General features: G+C 50.6%; 1 protein-coding gene across 7 annotated transcripts in view; it reads right to left on the bottom strand.

Moving 5' to 3' along the window:
* Positions 1-23,840, bottom strand: part of LRRC20 (leucine rich repeat containing 20) — a 114,306-nt gene that overhangs the window by 58,141 nt on the left and 32,325 nt on the right. The gene's annotated exons all lie outside the window — the stretch shown is intronic.

The raw sequence follows: 23,840 nt of genomic DNA on the forward strand, positions 1-23,840 counted from the left end.
ACAGAGTGCAAGCCGGGGAGGAACAGAGGGAGACACAGAATCCGAAGCAGGCTCCAGGCTCTGAGCTATCAGCACAGAGCCTGATGTGGGGCTTAAACTCACGAACTGCAAGTTCATGACCTGAGCCAAAGTTGGACACTCAACTGACTGAACCACCCAGGTGCCCCAGGGAATCTGTGTTTTTAATAAATGCTCCCAGATGATTCTTACCAATAAGCAAACCTGGGAAACACTAATGTAGCTTCTAATCTCTGACTTGAAATTCTCTTAATGTTTCCACCAGAGGACTTAAAGTTCTCCTTAAATACCTCTGGTGATGGAGAGCTCACTCTCCCTTCTACAGAATAGTTTTAACTATCAGAAAGTTCTCTGATGAACTACATGATAACTGCTACTCTGTCCTCTTGGATCACACATAGTCGATCTGCCTTGGCATGACAATCCTTTACATCAAGGAGGATAAAGGGCATTATAAGCTTTTCTCCAGGCAAAAATATCCCAGAAGCCTTCAATCCCTATGGCCTTAGATGCTCCCTCTAGAGAGTCAGGACTGGCCCAACTCAGAGCCTGCCCCAACCAGAACTTACTTACTCCTGCGCAGCGTTTTAGTCTGTAACACACAACCGGAGCCACTATTCATTGATGCCAACCGTGTGCGGGAAACTGTGCTTACGGCTTTAGAGTCACAATTTCATCTACTCTTCATAATTCTGCTGCTTACCTCTATTTAACAGAGGAGGAAACCGAGTCACAGAGAAGTTAAAAGCCTGGATTGGTCAAGGTCATGTGATTTACCCAAGGTCACCCAGCTACTGAGATAATAATTAACATTTATAAAGCGCTTCCTGTGTGCAAATCATTGACCTCAGCATTGTCACATTAACCCTTAATCTCCAAACCAGCTCCATGGTGGCCACTATCATCACCATCCCTGTTTTTAGGGGAAGAGTCTGGGGCGCAGAGCCACAGGTCTTGGCTAGTAAGTGGCAGAGCCGGCTTTCAGTGCGTGACCCTGACCACCGCTCACACTGCCTGCCGAGAACAGAGAACTCTCAGTACAGAAGGCTGCTCTGAAATACAACCGGAGGCTGTATTTCCAATGAGCAGACCGATCTTCCAAGGTCTGGTGGATTCCTGTGGACACTGGTACACTGCAGCTACATGAACTGTGCTAAGGGGACTTAGAATTGAAAGAGCTAGTAGAAGAATTATCTGACATCCAGAGCCTGGATGTGTCACTATCGGCCGTGGGACCGCAGGCAGGCTGCTCTGGCTCGCTCTCATGCCTTTGGTTTGCATCCAATGCCACCTTTGGAACCCATCATCCCTGAGACCCCTCGTGGCTGCCACTGTGGATTCTAGCTGGTGGTTTTCAGACGTGGCGATACAGGAGTCACCTGAGGAACTTTATAGACTCTTGATGTGCGAGTCTCACTCCCAGAGACTCTGACCTAATTCGTATGAGCTGGGGCTTGGGAATCCGCGGGTTCCAAAGCTCTCCTGGTGATTCCACTCTGCAGCCACAGTGGGGAACTCCACACTATTCCACTGCCTCTCAAACCACGATGTGCCCACAGACTACTGGGCACCTGCTAAGGCAAGGCTGCTGTTGCTGCAGGTCTGGGATGGGGCCTGGGATTCTGCATTTCTACCAGGCATGTCCAAGGACCACTTTCAGTAGCAAGGGCCAGGTCAACACAGTGGTTCTCAGAGTGGGATCTCTGGACCTATGGAAACAGCATCACCCCAGAACTTGTTAGAAAGGCACATTCTCAGATCCCAGCCCAGACCTATAGGATCAGAAGCTCTAGGAGCAGGTCCCAGCCACCTGTGGTTGAACAAGCCCTCCAACTCTGATGCCCGCTCCTGTCCGAGAACTGCTGGCACAGAGGCCTAGGCCTCCCACCAGCAGCGGTTACTGGCCCTGACTAAGGACAATGTGGTAGCAATACTGACAGTCACTCACGGTTAGTGAGAGCTGGCCGGTCCAGGGCTTGTGTAGGGAGCTGAGGTTTACCCTGTGTGCCTCCTGCTTCCCCTAGACCAGGCTATTTCAAAACACAGCCACTGTCTTCATTCTTCTCTCTGGCCTTGTTCATGTTTCCAGCTCTGAAAGAGGCACAGGCAACCCTTGGTGAGGAAGAAGCCATGGGCTAGACTCAGGAGGCCCCCGTTCTCGCCCCAGCCCCTCTGCTTTCAGCCACGGAGTCTGAGAGAAACAGCTTCTCCAAGGGCCCTGTCTCCTCTCTGTAAAAGGAGAGTTGGAACTATGAGATTTGGGGCATTTCAGCCGGGCTGACATTCGTGGCTCCACGATTTTACTAAACAGTGGCTCTTGGGCCAAAGCTCCTGTCAAAAAAGACAGGCTGCAAGCTGCAATCAAATGTTTCTGAACTGTCTGCCTTAGAACATGCTAGAATGTGCACTGCAGTGGGGAGAACTGAGGCTTGCTGAAGTTGGTTACCCATGCCCACGAGTACAGAGCCGGAACTAGAATCCAGAGTAACCCAACCCCAAAGCTCACGGTCTTTCCACGACACATTACTATACACTATACTACGATACTATGCTTACTCTCCCTACCATGGTCAGAAGACAGTCCTGGAAACAAAGAGCCCTATTAATCACAGCTTGTCTCATATGGTACTTCCCATGTACGATATGTACCCGTGCACCTAAGCCTGAGACTTTTCTAAGCACCTGACATACTCTAATTTAAAAACCCGCGAGATAGGTATTCTTATGCTCATCCCCATTTTATCATCATGGAAACTGACACACAATGCATAAAGAGAAGGACCACAGCTCAAAGCCAGGCTGTCCAGCTCCCCTGCCCTGAGAGAGTTCAGTTCAACAGCACAAGACGTGGGATCGTGTGAGGGCATCAGAACAGAGGCCCGGTGCGGCATGGGGCTCTCGTCCAAGAGGCTGATGGAGAAAAAAAGATTTTTCTGGAACATGAAAATGAAAACGTAGACCGGTGCCTGCACCCCTTCCAGAAGACCAAACTCTCAGCACCTCCAGGTATGCTCAGGAGCCAGGGGTGGGGGCCGGCATGCTGGAACAAGAAGCAAAACCACAGACGGCCGGGCCTCCGTGACTCGGCTGCCGGTCCCTGAAATGCCACTTGGTCTCCAGAGCTGGGGGATGCGGGACACCAAGGGCCAGCAAAACACACCAGTCATCAAGGACAGGCACCGGCGCCCCACTGCACACAATCTGCCGGGATTTTAACAGTTACCTGTGCATGGTGTTTACCGAGCTAACTAGCCCTGGAAGGTTTGAGAAAGGAGGCCTGGCACGACTCTCTCTTCACAAACCCCCTTCTCCACAGACTACTCTCAGGTGCAGGGATTCTGCTGCTGTTCAACTCCTGATCTCTAGTCTTTCCCTGTGTCATGCCCCCTGGAGAGAAAAGGTCACAGGAGGAGGAGATCACAGAGGACCGCAGAAGTCCAGAAAGTTCCAGCACAACAGCATTTATGCTGGGCCCTGGCCGGTAGCCAGAGAAGAGCAGAAAGGCACTTCAGGATAAGGGGGAAGGGGGCATGGCATCTTCTGGGACGTGGGCAAACCATTTAATTTGAACGTGGCTATGGGTTTGGGGGAGTCGTTTCTTTTATTTCCTACTTTATAGATCTCCACGTTGGGTGATATTTTTATAACAAGCACTCATTACTTCTTACTAATATCCTCAACTTAAAGAGAGTGACATCCTTAGCATCCAGCTACCCATGGGAATGTCTTCCCTCAAGTACTAAGAACGCTGGGTCAGTGGAGATGGTCCTGAGGGGGACGAGGGGAGGGGGGCTGCAAGACACTGCACGCACGGGAACCCGGATCTCAGAGGTACTTCCTCACCGACGACTGCAGAAGCCCCAGCCTTTCCCCAGTGGGAAATAACACAAGCGCAGGGTGTCTGCCTCGGAGAACTAGTTTGAACCTCTGGTCCCCCCCCGCCGGAAGCCATCACACCAACCATCAGAACACGCTCTAGCCCCACGAGAGCCTAAAAAGGAAGAGGTGGCCGCAGGGGAGGCCTGAGAGCTCACTCTTCCTCAGGATCCAAAGCAAGGCTTTCCTCTACTGGGTCTTTTCTGCCCTGAGATCTCAGGCAAGTTACTTAACCCCTGCCTCAGTTTCCCCTTCAATAAAATGAGAACAAAATTCATGCAAAAACCTGTATGTGCACATTCACAGCAGCATTATTCGCAGTAGCCAGAAAGCAGAAATAGCTCAAAAGTCTATCAATGGAGCAAAGGATGGACAAGATGTGCTATCTCCATACAACGCAACATCACTTGGCCCTAAAAAGGCACAAAGTACTGATAGGACACAGATGAACCTTGAAAACGGCAGGCTGCGTAAAAGAAACCAGTCACAAAAAGCCACATACTGTATCATTCCATTGCTGTAAAATGTCGAGAATATGCGAATCCGTCGAAACAGGAAGTAGACTGTCAGGGGCCGGCAGGGAGAGGGGAAAAACAGGGAATGACCACTTAACGGGTACAGGGTTTCTTTTGGGGGTGACGGTGAATCTGATCAAAAAAACAGCATGTTGCACTTTAAACTGGAGGGTTTGACAAATATGAATTATTCCTCAGTTAAGAAAAAATGAGAACAAGACAACCCAACTAACTAATAGGGTTGTTCTGAGCAGGAAATAAAATGTCCTTGGGGCGCCTGGGTGGCGCAGTCGGTTAAGCGTCCGACTTCAGCCAGGTCACGATCTCGCGGTCCGGGAGTTCGAGCCCCGCGTCAGGCTCTGGGCTGATGGCTCAGAGCCTGGAGCCTGTTTCCGATTCTGTGTCTCCCTCTCTCTCTGCCCCTCCCCCATTCATGCTCTGTCTCTCTCTGTCCCAAAAATAAATAAACGTTGAAAAAAAAAAAATTAAAATGTCCTCGAGGGGCTCAGCGCAGAGGGCGGCAGGTGGCCTCGCTCAAGGGACAGGAGGCGCTGCCGCGGGCATGCAGACACCGCTTCTATGTGGGAATCCGTTACAAGCATGGGCTTCAGCCCGTGCCCGGCCGCAGGAGGGAGGCCGGGCCGTCCCCTGCTGGAACAGCCTCACAACAAGGAGACAACCGTGCACGGTGCTGCAGGGCCTGGGGCTTGCCAAAACAACCCCTCGTCTTCCTGGCAAGCGAGCCAATCAACAAAGACCTATATTTAATTAAAATCAGAAGCAAATAAATCCCACGCAGAATACAACCAAATGACACACAGTAACCGTCTGAGATATTAAATTGTTTTAATTTAATAGATAACTCACTGCCAACATGTTGAGACAAAAGGGAATAGAAACAGCAGTCACAATGATGCCTACGGTGTGGTCACCAACACCTCTGAAGCAACCATACCCGGCCCAAGCAGAGGCCACACGCTGAGCCAGGCCCTGGAGAAGGCTGGACAGGCCCTGAAGTCTTCTGCAAAGATAGCAGCGGCCAACACCGACTGAGCACCCTCTCAGAACCACCTCTGAGGGAGGGCGTTGTTATCAGTTTCCTTTTGCAGATAAGGAAACTAAGGCTCAGAGAGGTTAAGAATTTGTTCAAGGTCACACAATAAGTAAAGATGGGGTGGAGCTTGACTTCCTCTGAGGATGTTGCCCTGCAGAGTGAGTCTGGAGACCTGGATTCTGATATGCCGCTGCCCTTGACAAGTCACCTCGGGCAGGTCACTTGAACCTTAAGCTCCTCGTGTGTAAAATACAACGAATGAACTTGGCTCGTTTCTCTCCAAGTGTGGAACACACAAAATTGGTGACTACAGACCAGACTTCTGAACACAGTGTACCCATGAATCACCTGGAGGTCTTGTCCGGAATCTGTGGGTCTGGGGTGGGCCCTAGGAATCTGCATTTCTAATGAACTTCTTGGCGATGCTGATATTGTTTCTTTGAGAACCAGGACTTGGACGGTAATCACAATACAAACGACAATGAGCCAGGTGGTGAAATTTCCTATTTCAAACTCTCAGTCCAGAGCTGCTCATCACCCCTTTCATCTTTGCTTTCCCCCTTTTTCATTTTATTTGTTTTTATTTATTTATTTTTTTAACTTGATTTAGAACTTATTTAAAATTTTATTGGGGGGGGGAGGGGCAGAGAGAGAGGGAGAGAATCCCAAGCAGGCTCCACACTGTCAGCGTAGAACCTGACGTGGGGCTTGATCTCATGAACTGTGAGATCACGACCTGAGACGAAATCGAGTCAGACGTGGATCCAACCTACTGAGCCACCCAGGCACCCCTGCTTTACCCCCTTTTCAACGAAGGAGCAGATGTGAGCCAACACATATACCTAAGATTTCGTAATGGCATTTTGTTTTCATATTTATTTTTATGGTTATCAACTATATGAAAAATTATATTGATTTTCCATTTGTAGTAATGATATAAAGGCCTTTTTAAATTGTATTAAGCTAATTTCCTTTAAAGAAAAACGTTAAGTAATATAATCATGACTAATACTTTTATAGCACTGAGTATATGCTGGCCTCCATTCCAACGTGTACCGGGATAACATAATTTTCATCCTTACAACTCTACAAAGTGAGGACCTTTTAGAGACGAGAACACTGAAACTTAACTGAGATCAGACTTAACTTGATCACAGAGATCAAGTAACTTGCCCAAGGTCACACAAGTGGCAGAGCGAGGTTTCCAATCAGGGCAGCCCAACTTCAGAGTCGACCACGTTATTCCACCTACGGAAGAGGACAGCTGGCCCTCCGACGTGGCAAGAACTGTGAAGGTCACCTGCAACACGGTCGAAGGGAGGTGCACGCTTGTTTCTTGCTGGCAAAAATAGTGTCCTTAGCACCCTCCCATCGTCCCCAACACCCGCAGCGCCCAGCCCAGTGCCTCATCCACAGTAGGGGCCAGTGCACATCCCAGAAGACATTTCCCTGGTCTGACTTGCCGGGCACAGAAGCCTTGGGTCTGACACAGTGGTACCCCTGCCACGGCTGAGGCGCTGGCCACAGGGCAGGAGCACACACGTACAGGTGGACATCTCTGGGGGTGGTGAGACTCCAGACAACTCGGCTCGCCCGGAGCCCACTTCTGAGCAGGGCAGATGGTGAGGGGGCTGTGGTGGACAGTGGGGAGACTGCGCTTACCCACAAAGGCAGGGCCCAGGGCACAAGAGGACTGCACGACAATAGAGCTGCATGGTTACTGACTACCTTGAATTTTCACCTTTCCTCCCCAAACAATCGCTCAGGGTTTGAGACGATGAGGAATCCACCCTGTAAGGAATGAGTTCTCTGAGCGGTAACTGGGCTTCTTGAAGTCACAGGCTGGATGAATGGACTCAGGGAAGGACAGCAAACACCTCGAAACAGCATCTGTGCTCAGCATCTGACTCCGTCAAACACCAGTGCCTGTCCTCCAGCCTGCACACCCTGCCTCACCCACCTGCCAGTCGTGGAGCTCGCTCACTACCTGGGCTTCATTCGTGCCATTCCCACAGTCCGGAACACCCTTCCCTCTCTCCTCTGCCCCCACAAATCCTTGGGCTGGCCAGCCCTACCTCCCCCAGGAAGGATGCCTCACCTCTAACTTCAGGACACCTGCCTAGTGCTTGTCCTGGATCATCCTCTCCCAACTGGTAAACATCTGCAGACTTGTATCTGGGACCCATGTGAGGTGAACTTGACAGGAGAGGTATGTTGACAACCCCTCGGGCCTGGCACTGAGCTGGGCAAACACTTCCGAACTTAACTATACCCTTCACCACCGAGAAAGCTTTGCCTTGGGATTCTCCCTTTGTAAAATGGGGGTCCGAGGCCCCAAAGGGGCCCCAAAAGGGAATGCAGTAAACGGTGAGCTAGTATCTGTCCTAATGTTTGTGTTCACAGCAAGAACAATGCCCTCTGCGGCCAAGATGTAATGAGTCCAACTAATAAGGTCTTACCGTTACCTGAAATCAGCCGTGAACCCTGGAATCCACCTTGACGATGACCACGGCTGTTCCTTTGCTAAGGAGCCCCTTTCCCTGGCTCTGCGCCCTGCCCCAGGCTTCCATCCCCATCACCCAAATACCTCTTCCCAGTCAAGAACCTTCAGGACCCCCATGCCCCACAAGTGGAACCCACCCTCTGCCACCTGGCATTCCCACCGAAGGATCTGGGTCCGACCTCCCTTTCCAGAAGCTCCTCATACAACTCCTCGAAGTTCCCACCCTCTAGCCAAGCCAGACTGCTCACTGTTCCCTACAAACTCTCTTTACTTTCCCACCTCTGTGTTTTTCCTGGCCCTATTCCCTTAGCCTCAAAAACCTCTCTCACTAATACCCTATTACAAGGCTTTGTTTGCAGGCTGCCTTTCCACAAAACCTCTGCTCATGTCTTCAAGTGACCTTCAGCTTCTGGCCTCGAGCCCACCCCGGCCCCTGTCCATCACGTGTCTGCCCCTCCGTCCAGATGCCTGCTCTGCGTGTCTGTGTCTTACGTGAGAGTTAGTAACCCGTTTGTCTCACCCTTTCTGGCGAGGCGGAGAGCTCCCTGAGGGCAGGGATCGGGTCCCACAGAGGCGGGGTGGCATATTACAGAGGGCCTGGGAGGCCAACAGACTCAAGTGCACACTCCAGGACAAGACTTGCTGGCTGTGAAACTCCAGGCAAACCAGTGCTGCTCACAGAGCCTCACTTTCCCCTTCTATGAGTGACGTGAAAACACCGCCTGGCCAGAGCCGTTGAGGAGATCAGATGCAGTCATTCATTTGACAAATACCTCCTCAGTATCTGGTACACGCTCACACTGTCTGAGGATATGGTGGTGAGCAAGACAGAGTCCCTGACTGCCCCGAGCTTACACTCTCGTGTGGGGAGAGGAGCAGTAAATACAGACAGATACCTGCGACCATGTCAAGCAGGAATACTGCTCTCAGGAAGAGAAAATGGTGTAATGGCAGACCAGGTAATTGAGACAAAGACCACTTCCTAGGGTGGTCAGGGAGGGCTTCTCAGAGGAGGCGACGCTCGGCGGAGACGAGAATAAGAAGGAGCAGGGCATGATGCAAAGAGCTGGGCAAAGGACAGCCTGGCAGAAACACAGGCAAGGGCACGGTCTGATGGGACACCTGCCAGAGCTCAGTCGTTAGCTCCCTCCTCCTCCCTCACCTTCCCTCCTCTGCAGCGCGTTACATAGACAGGCACAGCACACAGTGAGTAAAGGTGTGCCGAAAACCGACCTGACAGAATAAGGAATCCTGGGGATAAATTGGCGCACGACAAAAACGTGTGTCTTAGCAAAACACATTCAACCAGGATGAGGCGGATGCCGGTGAAAAGGCTATTGAATTCAACCTCACCTCCAAAGATAATGACCTTCTGCCACACTGGTCTCTTGGGAACAAACCACAATTTCCTAACCTGTAAAGGAAGGCAGAGATCACTCGTTTCAGCCAGTCACCACATTTGCAGCCCCGGGGTTTGTCGCAGCTCCAGGGCCAGGCCCCTCCAGGGTATGCTGTGTCCCTGGCTGCCTCATCAGCCAGAGCCACGGCCGCGTTTCTGGAAACATTTGATTTCCATAAACTCCTCAGTCTCGCTGAATGAACAACCAGGGCGCTAACGCTTTCCTACTTGAGCGACACAAGCTCTTGATGCCACAGAAGGTTCTATTTGGTTATCTCTCTGAGGCAGAACTTTTTTTTTTTTTAACGTTTATTTATTTTTGAGACAGAGAGAGACAGAGCATGAACGGGGGAGGGGCAGAGAGAGAGGGAGACACAGAATCGGAAACAGGCTCCAGGCTCCGAGCCATCAGCCCAGAGCCCGACGCGGGGCTCGAACTCACGGACCGCGAGATCGTGACCTGAGCTGAAGTCGGACGCTCAACCGACTGAGCCACCCAGGCGCCCCGAGGCAGAACTTTTTAAGTCTTCTGCCAACAGGTATTTTTTGAAGTCGCATATTATCCAAGTGACTTTGATATTTCTCTTCACCTTCAAAAAAAAGGCCTACTTCAAGCGCCAGTGACACTAGGGCAGTCAGGTGTCGGTGGCTCTATGCTGGAGGGAGAGGTGAAGGATGCTCAGAGGGCTGTGAGGGACCCCAGAATTAGGGTGGGGGCTGAGACAGACAGGGTTGCTCCCAGGCTCCACAGAAATCTTCATTTCTAGATGGTCGTGCTAATATTTCCAGTCCCCTTGCTGTGCACCTCTTCAGGGGTGGGGGACCCCCAAACTCATCAGAAACCCTTTATCCACCTCCAAACAGCCTAGACCTCCCTATTTCTGTTAAGGCATGACCAGGCCTCAAACTGCACGCTCCCACAACCAATCAGCTGCGCACCCCCTCCCACAGCCTTCCGTGCAGGTCTCCTGCCCCCCGGTCCCACTCACGACAAAGCCACACCAGCACAGGCCCGGCACACGGAAGGTGCCGTTCCCTGGTTTCCCTCCTGCAGCTCACACATCTGTCTTGGACCCAGCGGTGACCCTCCCGAACCTTACCTGGACCGTGTGACTCCCTGCTCAGAAACTACCAGATCAAGTACAGCAGAGGCACTCAGGTCCCATTTAACGTACTGACCGCAGATGCCGAGCGTGACTCTCGCATCTGAAGGCACGTGTGTCCGTACAACATGGGTCTGCTGTCCACAGCCGGTGACTTCCCCGGATTCCCAGCCGTCAAAACAGTCTATCCCATGCTGTTGGTTAACACAGGGGTAAGAACGTGAACTCGGCAGTTGGAGAGCTTGGGTTCAAATCCCCTCCCGTGGAGCTGCTGCTTAGCCCTTCTGTGCCAGTTTCTCTCTCTGAATATCGGGAATAACAGCAGCCACCTCACAAGGCTGAGTGGTGAACAGATCACAGGCTCACAGGGAGGACTGGACAAGACATATATCAGAGACAGTCTAGCACACCGTGGGCATTAAGTAAGTGTGGGCTCATCGTTATTCGTCGATCATTTTGACTCTAGGTGATTTTCATTCTTAGGCTGTCTTGAGAACCTAACCCCTGCATAGCTAGTGATGAGGGAAAAAACGGTCTAAAGGTCTGATGTACAAGGGAAGCCACTTTAGCTTTCTTTCTCAGTCAACACGACTGTATATAAACTTTGTCGAAAAGCTTGATTCATTGCCCACCACGCGTGCACTGTACATCTGCTTTGTAAATGAGTAGCCTAAATAGAAAAACCATCCTGACCTTGAGATAGTGATCAGTGCCTCTACTCCCTGCATGCCTTTAAAACTCGTAATCCCTGCCTATATGCTAATCTGTAATCTTTGGAGCTTTTCCAAGATGTAAAAACTACATGACCCCGTAGAAACTGTCCATTCTCCAGAGCACTTTCTTCCCTGTAAAGAGCATGTTTCCCGGGCAGCTGTCCTAACCTGGCTGGAATAAAACCCTCTCTCTTACTTTTAGAGATTCTAAAGGCTTGTTCATTTTGTGTCCACGTTTCCTGGCGTAGACGGCGGGATAGCAGAGCGAGGTGCCCAAGGTCACCTGGGGGTGCCGTGGAATCGTGCGCTCAGCGCCAGCAAGGGCCCCTTGCGCCCCTCTGACTTCAGGGCACCTCACAGGGGAATCTGTGAGTTCTCCTGGTATCCAGACCTCCTCACGTTAATGGTCCTGACTTTCATTTGAGCTATTGAGGGTTACTGGTAATGTTCTTTAGGTGGGAATAACCTAGAGTGGCTGGAGTGGATGGGGTGGTTGTTTTAAATTGCCATTGTTCGGGGCGCCTGGGTGGTGCAGTCGGTTAAGCGTCCGACTTCAGCCAGGTCACGATCTCGCGGGCCGTGAGTTCGAGCCCCGCGTCGGGCTCTGGGCTGATGGCTCAGAGCCTAGAGCCTGTTTCCGATTCTGTGTCTCCCTCTCTCTGCCCCTCCCCCGTTCATGCTCTGTCTCTCTCTGTCCCAAAAATAAATAAACGTTGGGAAAAAAAAATTTTAATTGCCATTGTTCTAATTGATGTTATTAATGTAAGACTTGAGTCAATTTTCTGGCTAGAAATACGAGAGACTGAACCACTCAGCTCTGAAGAGATGGGACCCTTGCTCCTTCTGGCCAAATGCTGCTTTCCAATGACTGAAAGCCTAGGGGAAAGTGTCTGAGGATATTCTTTGAGATGTGTAGCAGTTCTATAGGAATTCCCCATCGCATAAAGTAATTAACAATTGGCTTGTCCGGGGACACACACATAAGGATTGATCATCCAACGCTTTGAGCCCCCTCGGTGGTCTTAGGCCTTGCTGGGAGAGACTGAGACACATAATAGAGAGTATCATGCCCCTTTGAAAGTGACGTTCACAAGCACCACCTTCTCGATCCACCACACTTAATATCCTTAGATTTTTCTCAAGCCTTATTCCCAAACTGAAACTAAAGTGAATGGGGGAGTCACGCTTCAAAAGCGGAACAGCTCCCGGAAAACCAACCACCACTCACAGGAACCCCAGCAGGCTGTAGGTACAACACTTAGGGAGCCTCCACATGCAAGTGCTTACTTAAATGGGAAAATGTAACTTTGGATAACCTGAGGTTCAGATGGTCCAAACAAGGTTCTTCTGACATGTCTAAACTAGTTTTCTAGCAAGCACAATTAGAGAGAGCCGGCTGTTAAGACTAAGCAACCCAAAACGAAAGGCGTTCAGGTCACTCGGTGAAGCTCCTGGCTTTTGGGGGGGAACCAATGCCCATTGAGGCCCTCTGGGCTTCATCTGGTTGTTTGTTGGTGCAGCTCTTGGCATCTTTGGACAGAACTGGTCGTGTTCTCATTGAAAAAAGAGAAATAACTAACTAATGGATCTATAAATTATAATGCTATCTTGCAATGAGATTTGTTTTCGTAAAAGGGAGGTATCTGGAAATCGGGCCTTTGATGTCCTCTCCACAAATATTAATGAAACAAAGGCTACGTTTTGTTCGCATCTTGTTTGTGCGTGTGTGTTATAAATGTGAGAGATTTTTTTCTACCTTCAGATGGCACTGCTAAAATTAATTGGTAAAAGGGCTCTATCTAATTGGTTAAAAGGCAAGCACTTATAAGAACGGGGCATTCTAAAACTCAGAAAGATGGAGGCTGATGCAAATGTTTTTCAAATTCATTGGATCTGGGAAAAGATTCAGTATTAAAACTAGCTTCAGTTTGTAGGTTCAACTAAAATACATATGTCTTTTGGAGTTACCAACATCGAATACAATACAGATAATCAACTCCTATTCTAGCTGAGTTTACTGGTTACCTTCATGTTTTATCTGTTGCAATCGGTCAGCAGAAAATGACTTAAAATGATGGTTAATTTCATCTGTCTCATGAAGTTTTCATGGGTAACTGTTAAAAATAAACAGGTTGAGGGGTGCCTGGCTGGCTCAGTTGGAAGAGCACATGACTCTTGAGCTCTTGAGCTCAGGGTCATGAGTTTGAGCCACGCGTTGGGCAGAGAGAGCACTTACAAATAAATTAATTAATTTTAAAAATAAGTTGCATAAATAAAAAGGCTTATAGCTTTCAAAATCTTTGGTCACCTGAAACTTCGAAGTGTTGCTAAGTTAAATGACAAGCTGGGTTGAATTCACTGGATATCTAAGTGTTTTCCAAATAAGAGAGAACACTAAAGCACTGATTCCTGAATGTAGGTTTGCCTGCTTTGGGCTTCTGACTGCAGAGAAACTCAAGATACTGGGATCTGTTGGTAAATGTGCTCTGTGCTTTACTGAAAGTTGTCCTCTGAGAAAAACAACACACGTTTCTAGAAATGATGAAATGTGTCCACAGATTTCCAATCTGAAGACTTCTGGTGGAACAGACAGTTCGCCATCAGTCACCACACTTAGCTTTCACTGGAGTCTGAGGTTTCTAAAGGTGAAAGTTCTGACAAATGCAATTAGGACTGCTGGGAAATGATAAGGAAAGCAACTCGGAATGCAAGGAACGTAAGATGTGTTGTTGATAAGAAAGGTGTGAGGAATGGGAATACATTTTCATGAAGGAAAAAAAAAAATCTGTCCTAAAATGAGACTGGCTATTTAGAGAGAAGGCGTAGAACAAAATAGGAACAAAAAGGACAGCTTGAAGGAACTAAGGTGGACTTTATGAAGCCAATGGAGCCCCTTGGAAATGTTGGCCTGATACTTGCTTACAGTGTTCCCAGCAGCCTTACCAGGTAAGTAAAGAATGTCACTTCCTGGCAGGTGCGGGAACCTCAGAAGATTTGGGGGACCTTGAGAAGAGGAATATACTCAAATCTATAGGTATCGCAGGAAAATCTGACAGCAAGTATTTGATTTGGCTTCTGGCCTTGAGATGCTATTAAAAGTTCAATCCAAAATTCCTTGGAAAAAGTTGCACAAAGCGGATTACAGCGAACTTACATGACCGAGGCACGTGGGTGGCTCAGTAGGTTAAGTGTCTGACTCTTGATTTCGGCCCAGGTCATGACCTTACGGTTCATGGGATCGGGCGCTATCAGCGCTTGGGATTCTTTTACTCTTCCTCTCTCTCTGCCCCTCCCTCGTGCACACACTCTCTCTTTCTCTCTAAACAAACTTTAAAAAAACTTATATGGCTAATCAATAGTGCTTATGAACATAATGAGGCCAAATGTGTTAAAACTAGACTTGCTTTACAAACAAATTCGTCTTAAGGCTATTTTTGGTAAAAATCAGGGTGACTGTAGAAAAAAGACGTTTCAGTAACACACCTTTGTGTTAGATATTAGATTTCAATACTACTCGTTATAAACTACACTAGATCCTGATTTCTTCTAGTGTCCTCCAATGCCTGCCTAACATCCTCCTCTCCAAGCTAACATTTTGATTTTTCTCCCACGGGTCTTTCTGACCCGGAATCATTTGAGAACTAAAACTGCCCTTTTTTCCTGAAGCCCTGCAAACCGAACCGGATGTAAAGATCGCTACAATAGCTCATGCGTAAGCAATCATTGTGCCCACTGCCCAGTGGGCCACGCAAAGATCATCAGAGCCGTCCGAACCACAAGCCAGGATCAGAAGGAGATGGCATCAGGGTAGACTGCTCTCCCAAGATTCAGGACCAGGCCTGTGTTTCTATGCTTCTTTCCTTTTAAACTGTAGTATTAGAAGACAGTAAACCCACTTGTTGGCTTTCATCTCCGCCTTTATTACATCCTGGTTACTCGCTAACGTAACTAACATACTGTCAAATACGTCCCTGGTACCTCATTCCGACGGGAACTTGGCTAAAATGTTCATGACCTCTTGGACAGGTTCTAATATTCTTTTTCTTTCTGGTGTTTATACATTTTGAGGGGCCTCCATTAGGAAAAACCTCTCCAGAAGTACCATCTGACTCAAATGTAACCTGCATTATATATAACACTCGATGGATAGACCCTTGCATTTCTATAAACTTGGGTGGCAATTTATCAATTGCCAATGAAAGCTCCCAGCTACATACAACAGGAGGAGCTTAGTTTAGCTTGTCCAACATGCCAAAACATCCAACGTGCTCACAAACCACATTTTAGTGAATGGAATGGCTCAAGACAAAATAAAAAAAAAAAAGGGGGGGTTATCTACCAGTGACTCTAATTTAGGAGTGACTTGGTGGATTTAGCCACCTCCCAAATCTAACTTTGCCATATAATCCAGAAGATTCTGAGGTAACTATGAATCAATGGTCTTCTTTACTAACTGCAGAAACCCAGAATGTACAGCTCTCCCGATCTGTGGAAAATTGCCAAAGATTCCTGTAACTTATATAAACGTTCAACTACTGTCTCAGTGCCCAAACTTACGGACAACTAGGCTTAAGACAGTTTTCTTTTCAGATTTTATTTTTAAGTAATCTCTATGCCCAATATGGAGCTTGAACTCATAAGCCTGAGATCAAGAGTCACATTCCTATTGGGGTGCCTGGGTGTTAAGCATCTGAATTTGGCTCAGGTCATTATCTCATGGTTTGTAAGTTCGAGCCCCGCATCATTTTTTTTGAATGTTTACTTATTTTTGAGAGAGAGAGAGAGAGAGCATGAGCAGGGGAGGGGCAGAGAGAGAGGGAGACAGAATCTGAAGCAGGCTCCAGGCTCCGAGCTGTCAGCACAGAGCCCGACGCGGGGCTCGAACCTACGAGCCGCGAGATCATGACCTGAGCCGAAGTCGGATGCTCAACGCTCAACCGACTGAGCCACCTAGGCGCCCCCCTCTCTTACTTTTAGAGTTTCTAAAGGTTTGTTCATCTTGCCTCAACAGGACTCCACTGTAGAAACTACTTTAGGTGACACTCGAGGCCCTCAGATCTGAAGCCACCCTCGGCTCCCTTTACCCTCCCGTGTCACAGCCTGGCTGTCCCCGTCACAAGTGCCCGCTTGCATGCTGCCATGTCTTTGCTCACACAGACACCTCACCTAGGATGGCCTTCCCCTGATGCGTGACCCACACCCACTCCCCTAAACCTGCTCCATCCTTTAAGGTTCAGCCACAATGCCACATCTTCCGTGCAATCCCCTTAGCACGGGCGCTAAGCAACGCCCAGGGCATAAACACCCGAAGACAGGAGAGGCAGAAGTCCTCCTCACTTGATTCATTTTTCGTTCTGCAAGTATTTCATACGTTCATGGCCTCCTTCCTGTACAGGGCACTCCACCTCCCACAGGGCCTCCCTGGAGGCCGCTCAGGGCTGGACCAGCTCTCACAGCTGGGCAATCTCCTTTTTGCAGACAGAAGAATGAGGGGGGGAGGACTAAGTGGGGAGCACTGAGTGTTCTGCACCCACACCTGAGAGGCTGAGGGCATCTGCCCATCCACCCCTCAGATGCATTCTGGGCACCGCGGTGTCAGCACCACAGTGACTGGGGACCCAAGACACGGGTTGGCTGTGCTGGAGGTTGCCCACCAGTGAACCCCACTCTTGGCATCCGTCCCCGGTGGGGCTAGAGTGGGGGCAGGTGGGACTTCTGGTCTTTGGAGCTCCCAAAGTTCTAGAAGGGGATTTGGGGAACCCCAATAGAGAGACCTGCGCCACATCTGTTTGGGCTTTGGGGTCCTCTCCCACCAGGGCTAGAAACAGTCCTGAAAAAGCCTCAGGATACCAGCTAACCATCCTTACCCCTAGCAATTCCAGAACTTGCCAATGTAACCCCAGAAGGGCCTTACAACTCCCCCTCTGCTCCCACAAGACACTATGCCAGGGAGGAAGGGGTCAGGGTACAGAGGACAGGGCCAGAGGAAGCCTGGCTTCCCACTGTTTACCTGTTGGGTCTCATGTGTTGCACGCTGGGCACATGTAACACCTATCGTTTCTTGTTTGTGTGTTTTAATCAAATGTATATAGCTATAGCACCCTGCCTTCCCAACTGAGAGGCAGGAAGCTGAGGACAGCAGATCAGGGGCTTCCAGCCCTCGTAGCAAACGGACAGGTGGCCCCAGCCAGGCTGAGGGCTCCCCTGTGAGGGCCCACTCCCTCTTCCACACATCTGACCTGTGCCTGGCTGACCCTCAGGCCAGGAGACAGGTGAGCAACACACACATCCGTCATCCCCACCAGCATCGGCCTCCTGGGCTCAGGGCCGTGAACTCCCCTCCCTGACAGTGTGCCTGGGAGAATACGTGTGTCTATCTTCCTCCCCTCCGGACTGGCCACTCCTGGGCCACTTGGTTCCTCCAAGTGAGGTACACACAGTAGGTGCTCAATGTGGTGTTTCTTAAAAAGGGGCAGTATCTGACCTGAGAGAAGGCATTCTTCAGATTTAGTGAGTATATTTAAGTGCTTCCTAAATACCCCTGCTCAAGAAAGGAGCTGCAAACTCAGATCCTGTGGGAGTCAGATAGGAATGTAAATACAGGACGTGAGCTGGGCTGAGTGGAAGCCCCGTCAGGACGCCAGGACATAGGCACTCATGCCCAGCCAACACTCTGGTCAAGCCTGGGTCTCAGTTGACACTCAACTGTCGGCTGGTGACAGGGCGCCATCTGCTGGTGGGAGCAGGAGGAGACAAGCACTCACCCCAGCAAAGTAGGGGTGAGCCTAGGAGACAGGGGAAGTAGGAGAAGGGGGATGTGTCCCTTCCTTCTGTCACTAGCTTTGGTCTGCCCACCTGACCATCTCACAGCTCGTGGCCCAGCTGCTCAGTTCCCTGAGGATGGGTCACACCACACTCATATTCATTCTTTCTCTCTCTCCCTTTCTCTCTCTCTCTCTCTCTCTCTCTCTCTCTCTCTCTCTCTCTCACACACACACACACACACACACACACACACACACACACACCCAGGCCAGCCCAGACAATTCCCTTCCCTGCCCAGCCACCCAGAACCTACCAGAAGAAGGAAGTTCTAGAATATAATTCATAAACCACTGGTTCTCAAAATTCAAGGCAGGGGAGAATCATACAGGATTCGTGTTAAAATGCAGGTCACCCAGCCCACCCTGGGATGTCACCTTTAAAGCTCTAGAGTGGGCTCCATGAATCTGTATGTAAACAGAAGCAGCCCATGGCGGCTGTCCCCCTCACCACCGGCGACACCTTAAATGACCACGCAGATATTAGCCTCTGATAATTTTCCTCCTTTTCAAGGAACAGGGCTGGCCCCACTGTGGTTCCAACCGGTGTGAGCCAGAGGCCAGCATGAGGGGGAGCAGGGGCTCCACGTTCTCCCCATCTCCTTCCCCAAGTCCTCAGTGGGAAGGGTCACCTAGCGCTGTGATGAAACCGGCCCCACCTCCCAACACCTGTGTCAGGCCCTCAGCCTTAGCTCCAGCTTCTCGAAAACAAGGGAACTCCTAACCCAAAAGCAGCACGGCGGGGGGGGCAAGCTGAATGCCTCCGTGCTACTAAACACTTAGAAACCCTGGACTTAGAAAGGTCTGTGGCTTGGTTTCTGCATCTGTAACGCGGGGATATTAACATCACCCCTCTCACAAAGTCAGCGTGAGGATTAAATGGCGCCAACGCCGGCAAGGGCGAGCCGGCAACCCGGCCTGGTGTGTGACCGGAGCAAGCTGCACGAGTCAGAGAGGAATGTCAAAGACACAGGGGCAGGAGGCTACCGCTGCTCTGCTGGCCAGGGCTGGCATTCCCAAGGGGCTCAGGCTGAAAGGCCTAGAAGAGGTCAGGAATGCAGCGCTTGGCCTGCCTGAGGGAAGCTGAAGCCGAGAGCCCCGCGGAAAGCGGGGGCTTTGAAGGACTACCTTCAGAGAAAGACTGGACTAGGGATAAGAGCCGCTTTTTCATAATTAGAAGGCTGCTTTGTCTTTGCCTGGGCACTGAATTAAAAAAAAAAAAAACAAAAACAGGGGCATCTGGGTGGCTCAGTCGGTTAAGCACCAGCTCGTGGTCTCGGCTCAGGTCTTGATCTCAGGGTAGTGAGTTCAGGCCCCACGTTGGGCTCTCAGCTGGGCGCGGAGCCTACTTTAAAAGAACCAAAAACAACAACAAACAAATCACCCCCCTGAGATTTGGAAACCACAGGTGGGTGTAGGGTTTGAATATTCAATTCCCTAGAGGCCCCGACACCCCTTGGGCTGAGAAAGATGTGTTTCTAACCCAGCGGCAGGCAGGCATCTGCTGCAAGCAAACACAACCCTTCAGAAGCACACGCCCTCAGTCCAGGGTCATGCAGGCCAGGCTCCATCAGGCAGAGTATAGGGTCCCAAATTATATCAGATCCGCCCAGAACAACCCACTGTGAGCTAGAGTCAACAGGAACAGGAGATGTGGGCCGCTGAGAACTCCCTGTGATAAAGGTAGTATGAAAGATGAAAAAAGACAAGTATAGTCAAATGATTAAAGAAATAAAAAAAGAGATTAAACACATAAAACAGAAATAAGATATTATTCCCTTAAGTCAGATTTTTTTAAAAGAAAAGGTAAAAGATTTATCAGATCTGAAGAGAAAGCAGAGTATATGAAATCAGGTTTTTTAAAGAACCAAACAGGACTTTTGAAAATAGAGTAGGTAGCCTTAAAAATTAAAACTCAATGAGGGGTTCGAGAGCAGACTAAACACAGATGGACAAGCAAATAGTGAACCAGCAGACAGATCTCAAAATGCAGCAGAGAGAGGAAGAGAAAGGAAATATACTAGTGCAACAGACGGACGCACAGAATGGAAGCCCCAAGAGGAAGTGCAGGCAAAGAGACCGCGAGGGATAGGGGGCAGACACACACCCTGAGCTAATGACTTGGGACTTCTGTGAAATGAACACAGATGGGAATCCGCAGGCAGAAAGTACCAAAGACCACAGAAAGGTGGTCTCAGACACCTGTGCCCGGCACACAGCGGGCCCCGGGCAACGCTGGCTCCTTCCTCTGCAGCTCTGCTGGGCACTCCTTCCCGCCAGCTCTGTCAGGCCTCTGTCCCAGCCGGCCATGCCCTCCCTTCCCACACTCTGCCGGGCCTTTCCAAGCCCCGTTCCTTGGCAATGAGGATCAGTTTTTAAAAGTCATCCCCAGGGCGCCTGGGTGGCGCAGTCGGTTGAGCGTCTGACTTCAGCCAGGTCACGATCTCGCGGTCCGTGAGTTCGAGCCCCGCATCAGGCTCTGGGCTGATGGCTCGGAGCCTGGAGCCTGTTTCCGATTCTGTGTCTCCCTCTCTCTCTGCCCCTCCCCCGTTCATGCTCTGTCTCTCTCTGTCCCAAAAATAAATAAAAAACGTTGAAAAAAAAATTTTTTTAAAATTAAAAAAATAAAAAAATAAAAGTCATCCCCAAAGGCCTGGGATTCTCTCCCCTGGAGAGAAGTGGGGTGCAGGGCATCGAGGCCCACCAGTCTACTGGCCAGAGGGAACAGTGAGGTCAGACAGAGGCCCCCAGGGGTTCAAGGACCCAGGAAGCCCAGATGTGCATGAGGCCTTTACCAAGAGAAAGAACTAACCTGAGGACACAAGGAGTGGATGGAGAGGAAAGCCTGAGTTCCTGACTCTGCACAAGCTCAATCGAAAATGCTGAGGAGAGGTGAGGGGCTGGAGAAAAGTGGCTTCAACTCAAGCTGAGGGGCAGACCAGGGGCCAGAGGGAAAGGAACCCACTTCTCGGAGGATGAAGAGGCCTGCAGTGGGGAGACAAGGGCTGGGAACCCCAGCTCAGGTTGCAGGAGGAGCGAGCCTGGCTCCGGAGGGCAGCCACAGGCGCCTGGCCGAGCGTGTGCGGTGCTTTCCAGGGTGACCTACCCGAGTAAGGTGAGAACCTGTAACTGAGCTCTCCCGGCCGGGTCTCTACTGGGACCTTCCACTCTGCAGAGAGACACCTGCGGCTTCTGAGCAGCCATCCTAGGGCTGCACCCCGGACCTGCGCATGGGGAGGAAGGGAGCGGAACCCAGCAAAAGGGAGAAGCCAGAGAAGCCCATTCCACACCCAAGGGCTTACACAAGGAGCTACCTCCGTAACTCTCATCTGTTTTTGGGAAGGGGGTGGTCCTCTCCCTAAAATCTATCTTCGCTACTTAAAAGAGTAATATGTGTATCACAGAATGTTCTGAAAATGCACAATAGTATCTTCTAACATCCACTTTGTGTCTCGTTTTATATCCTTTCAATTTTTTCCAGTATACACACATTTAACATAACTGGTATCTGTCTGTACCGTTTGGGATCCTTGCTTTTTTCCAAGTCATCTTATATGGAAAAATTTGCCAGTCTTCATTCAAGCACGTAATGAAATTTCATGCACCACTTTTAACAGCTACATAAATTGCATTGTACAGCTGTAACAAAATTTATTAAAGTGATTATCCGCTGCTGGTGTTTTAGGCTGTTTCAGGTTGTTTGCTGTTTTACATGAGAACCACACTGGGTTCCTTCACACATCTTTCAAGACCCACTTCCATTCCCACCTCTTCCAGAAAGCCTTCCTGGGTGCCTTCAACACCAGGCAACATCTCCCACCTGTGAACTCCAACCAGCTGCGGTGTGTGTCTGACCAGGGCCAGCATGGAGCCCTTGTGTCACTCACTGCTCTCTGTCCCACAGTGGTGGGCTGGGACTCCACGACTCTACTGCACAGAACCCTAGGGAGCACCCTGCACACAACGGATGATCGGTACATACGGACAGCTTAGACCACAGACCCCTCAGACCACAGGAGCCCAATGAGCTCCACTTGCCGAAGGGCCCGGGTTGCAGGTGCCCACAGTGGCCTGGTCTGACATTTTGTTTCTTCACTGGGCACCAAAAAAGTAATAAACCAGCCTCCCTCAGTCTGCCCTAACTTTAAAGACACAGTCATCTCCCCGTGAAAGTCTGGAGCTCCAGTCAAGACAGCCAAGGCTGAAAGGTTCGACTCCCCTCCCAAGATGACTAAAGCTTTGCAGCGTGCACAACGCCGGGGACCAGCAACTGCCCAGGTCCCCACCCCAACACAGTGTGGCAGGGAAAGTTCCCGGGCTCTGGGGTCGGACACTCAGGGTTTCAATCCCAGTACCATAGCAGCCAGGCAGGGCAGCAGACGCCTGCCTCGGGGTTTTTAACGGACACGGTGCCAGGCAGTGCAAAGGGGCTGGTCACAGCACACCCCACTCTAGACGCCCTGTGCACCACACCCCTGCAGGGCGACCACTCTTCACAGAAATCCGCACCTGGCCTGCACAGAGAACTGCATTTGCAGTCTCTGGTCCACAGACATCTAAGTCGAGACTCCATGTGGCCTTCCAGGCTCCCCAGCTGCAGGGCACCGTCCCCCCGGCTCCTCCATGCCACGGGGGCAACTCTGTGGTGCTGCCATGCATGAGATCCCAGCGCTGCCTGGGACATCAGCCTCCCAAAGTCCTTGCGCTAACAACACCGACTCCAGGAAGTCAGAATTTTGTCCTCCCGCCTCTGCCGCCCCTCCATCCTTGCTCCCATGACGCATCTGGAAGAGGCTGAGCTGCACGCGTGTCCCTCTCCCCGGCAGCATTTTAAGGCAGGGGTAGGTTATTCACTGCAGAGACTTGCTGATTTGCACCGAACTCCCCATCTGAAGACAGCGTGAAGACACCCAGCTTGGTGGCCAGCTGACGGCTGCAGGAGGTGTGTTTGTGGCCGAGAGGGACTTAGGCCCCGCCCCTAGTCCTCAGAGACTCACTGAACTACCCGAAGGCAACACCTTACAGACCCCCCATTCCCCTGAACTCCCTTGACGAGGTGGGCACAGTTAACACCCCCGTTACATCCATGAAGAAAACCAGCTTAAATCAGAGGTTAAGCAGCCTGCTGGGGTATCGGGCTATTTGGTGGTAGACTGGGGATTCCAATCCAGGCCATATGAGAGGTGGCGAGTCTTGAACACCAGGCTAAGTACAACCGCCTTAGCGGCCAGCACAGCAATCCAGGCTGCTTTTCCTGAGGGCCTATGGCTTCAGCTCACCAGCTGAAGCCTCCCCCAGAACCTTGCCTCCAAAACCGACGACAACTCGCAAGACCGTCTGCCACAGATGATGCCTCTCCCCCTTCAGCCCAGTTTAGCAAACGCTATGTGCGCACAAGGCGTCTGGCATGGCTCTGGCGGCACAGGGACAAAAGTCCCTGCCCTCTAGGGACACTGCATGACTGCTACAGAGGAGGAAGGGAGCCAGGGGTGGATGGTGTAGGGCTGAGGGCTTCCTGAAAGAGGCAGTGACCTAGCTCACCTTGAAGGCCGAGTGACCCTCCACTTTCCGGGCTACCACGCCCTGTCCGGGAGCCTCAGACACGCCGGACCAAAGGCTGCGCACAGAAATACTCTATCTTCCCAGTCCCTGGGCTGTTGGTCGGCCAATAACCTCCATGGAAACGCTCCTTGGAGAGACACAGACACGCATGGGCACAGATATCCCGACCTACCTGTGAATTCGTCTCTGGGTGCCAAAGACCCAACTCAAATCCCACTCTGTGTATGCAGTCATCCCCAAGGCAGGAGTGTGCTCCCCTCCTCTGGGTTCTCACAA

The sequence above is a fragment of the Felis catus genome, chromosome D2 (genome assembly GCF_018350175.1).
Source record: "Felis catus isolate Fca126 chromosome D2, F.catus_Fca126_mat1.0, whole genome shotgun sequence".
Taxonomy (NCBI): Eukaryota; Metazoa; Chordata; class Mammalia; order Carnivora; family Felidae; genus Felis; species Felis catus.